Source organism: Brassica oleracea, chromosome C6 (genome assembly GCF_000695525.1).
Source record: "Brassica oleracea var. oleracea cultivar TO1000 chromosome C6, BOL, whole genome shotgun sequence".
Classification (NCBI taxonomy): Eukaryota; Viridiplantae; Streptophyta; class Magnoliopsida; order Brassicales; family Brassicaceae; genus Brassica; species Brassica oleracea.
The window spans coordinates 23,726,127-23,729,672 of NC_027753.1; the positions used below are offsets into that span (position 1 = coordinate 23,726,127).

The 3,546-nt window shown below is 42.5% G+C and overlaps 1 protein-coding gene across 4 annotated transcripts in view; it reads right to left on the reverse strand.

Moving 5' to 3' along the window:
• Positions 1 to 3,546, reverse strand: part of LOC106299940 (nodal modulator 3-like) — an 18,130-nt gene that overhangs the window by 3,912 nt on the left and 10,672 nt on the right. The window lies entirely within an intron of this gene.

Sequence of the window (3,546 nt, forward strand, 5' to 3'; positions counted from 1 at the left end):
GAGTCTTACTCCTACTGTGAAACTACCAAGCAGCTGTGGGATACACTCTACAAAGTGTATGGAAATACCTCCAACCTTACAATGGTCTTTGAAGTAAAAGGAGCTATCAATACCCTCAACCAAGGAGATATGGAGTTCCAGCCTCACTTTGGCAAGTTCTGGTCCCTTTGGGCAGAGATGGAACTACTCAGACCACATACTACCGACCCTGCCACTCTCTTAACCAGGCGTGAAGAGGACAGAGTGTTTGGACTACTGCTCACGCTTAATCCATCTTATGGGAGCTTAATCAAGCACATCCTGAGAGCTATCAAGTTACCTGACCTGGATGAAGTATGCGCTCAAATTCAGAAGGAAGAAAGCTCTGTGGGCTTATTTGGAGGCAAGGGAGACTTAAACATGGCACATCAAGCTGAACGAGCCGTGTCAAACAAGGCAGCTTACAAGCTAGATGAGAAGAAAAACCTGACCTGCGATCACTGCAAGAAGAAGGGCCACATGAAGGACAAATGCTGGATACTACATCCGCACCTCAAGCCCAACAAATTCAGGGACAACCGCCCTCAATACCAAGATGCAAGAGCCAACTTCTCAACTGATGGTGTCGAGCCAACAACACCAATCACCATGGGTATAAGCAACCTAGGTGTGGGAAGTGCTACTGCCTCCACATCCGGCTATGCCACGCCAAGAGCCAATCTAGATGAGACCATCAAGAAGTCTGACTTAACCGCTCTCATCAAGGCTCTCAAGGAATCTGGTATATCTAAAACTCTTGGTATCTCCCTTAATGCTTCTCACAATGCAAATGGTTCTATGAATAATTTTAAATCGGCTAAGCCCTTAGTTATAGACTCTGGTGCTTCTCATCACATGATAAGTGATTTAGAACTGATTAAGAACATAGAACCGGCTTTAGGAAATGTGATGATAGCAAATGGAGATAAAATTCCAATAAAAGGTGTAGGTGAACTTAGATTGTTTGATAAAGAATCTAAAGCTTTCTATATGCCTACATTTGCCTCAAACCTACTGTCTGTTAAAAAAGTAACTAATGATCTCAATTGTCAAGTTACTTTCACGCCTAACAGTGTATACTTTCAGGATATTGATTCTAGTAAGTTGCTTGGCAAAGGTGTTACCAAGGGAGACTTGTACTTACTTGAGGACACAAGACCTGTATCTCAATTATCGTGTGTGTTTCATTCTGTTTCTGAATTCCCTAAAGATGAAATCTGGCATGCTAGACTAGGACATCCCCATTCTCGTGCCTTGAACATCCTGTTGCCTAGTATTTCTTTTAAAAATGAGTGTGAAGCGTGTATATTAGGAAAACATTGCAGAACTGTGTTTCCTAAATCAAAAACCCAATATGAAAACTGCTTTGATTTGATTCACTCTGATGTGTGGACTGCTCCATGTGTATCTAGAGAACAACATAAATATTTTGTGACATTCATTGATGAAAAATCTAAATACACATGGATCACTTTGTTGCAATCTAAGGATAGGGTGCTAGAAGCATTTAAAAATTTTCAGAACTATATTACTAACCATTTCAATGTTAAGATTAAAATTCTTAGATCAGATAATGGTGGTGAATATACTAGCACAGCCTTCAAACAACATCTAGCCTCACATGGAATCATTCAACAAACCAGCTGTCCTTACACACCCCAACAAAATGGTGTGGCTGAAAGAAAGAATAGACACTTGATGGAAGTGGCAAGGAGTATGATGTTCCATACAAATGTACCCAAGCGGTTTTGGGGGGATGCAGTAGTCACAGCCACCTACCTAATCAACCGCACACCTACAAGAGTCCTCTTTGATGCCACCCCATATGAGGTACTAAACAAATCTAGACCATCAATTGATCATTTGCGTGTGTTTGGGTGTGTGTGCTTTGTTTTGATTCCAGGAGAACTAAGAAACAAACTGGAGGCAAAGAGCACAAAGGCAATGTTCATTGGATACTCTACGCACCAAAAGGGGTACAAATGCTATGTACCAGAGACAAGGAGAGTCCTAGTATCCAGAGATGTTAAGTTCATGGAATCCAAGGCCTATTATGATGAGAAGAGTTGGGAGGAACTCAAAGATCTATCTCATTCTGCCTCGGACAGAGCTAACAACCTGAAGATTCTTATGGAAAGACTCGGCATTAACCTAGAAAAGGAACCAGAGAAAGGCCGGGACACTACTCCTTATAAAGAGACCATGGTTCATAACACTGAAGACTCTCATCCTGACCATGAAGGGGGGAATGAAGATCAACCGGCGCAAGCTCAACCTGAAGAAAACCCAGTATTATCTCATGATCAAGATGAGATGGGACAACCAGACACTGAAGCTCAAGAAGGAAAACCAAGCAGCAGTAATGAACCTGAGCAGACACAAGTCCTAAGGAGAAGTACAAGGATCAGAAGACCAGCCTCAGATTGGGTTAAAAATGATTTTGTTTACTACAATGCTCAAGTTGTGGCACATCCAGAAAGTGGATTATGCTCCCTAGCTCACTATAGATCAGCTTCCCAACCATCCGTCTATACTTCTTGACATCTTCAAATGGAGTGTCTTCATACTCCCCCTCTCGCAATACCTTGTAACCTTCTTCAAGTGGTGTCTTGGCATGTCTTCCTCCAAGATCTCCTGCCTCCTTTAATATGTCCAGGGTATACTTTCTTTGGGACATGAATAATCCTTCCTTTGATCTGCACATCTCAATGCCAAGGAAGTACTTCAGTTCTCCCAGGTCTTTGATGTCAAATGCGGCCTTGAGAAATGTCTTGGTTAAACTGATCCCCTCCTTGTCACTACCCGTGATGATGATGTCATCCACATAGACTAGAATTACCGTAATTCCTTGCTTGCTGGTGAGAGTGAAGAGTGTGTGATCCGTTTGAGACTTCACAAATCCCATTCCATTCAATGTAGTGCTTAGCTTGTGGTACCAAGCTCTTGGTGATTGCTTCAAGCCATAGATTGCCTTTCTGAGTCTAAGGACATTCCCTGGTTTCACCATTTCTTCCATCCCCGGAGGTGGTTTCATATACACTTCATCTTCTAGTTCTCCTTGCAGGAAAGCATTCTTCACATCCATTTGCCCAAGGTCCCATTCTAGGTTCACTGCTAATGAGAGTAGAATCTGGATTGTATGAAGCTTGGCCACTGGTGCAAAGGTGTCTAGATAGTCCTCTCCATACACTTGTGTGTATCCTCTTGCCACCAGTCTGGTCTTCTTTCTTTCTGGCTTCCCATTTGCAAGATACTTAATGGTATGTATGAGTCTGCTGGTCACGGCTTTCTTCCCTTTTGGAAGTTCTGTCTCATACCAGGTGTTGTTCTTCTCCATGGCCCTCATTTCAACATCCACCGATCATCTCCCATAGCTTTTGCATATGTTCTTGGTATCCATTCCAGGTCCAATGAACTCATAAAGACTTGATGTTCTTCTGGATAGTGAGCTAGGGAGCATAATCCACTTTCTGGATGTGCCACAGCTTGAGCATTGTAGTAAACAAAATCATTTTTAACCCAATCTGA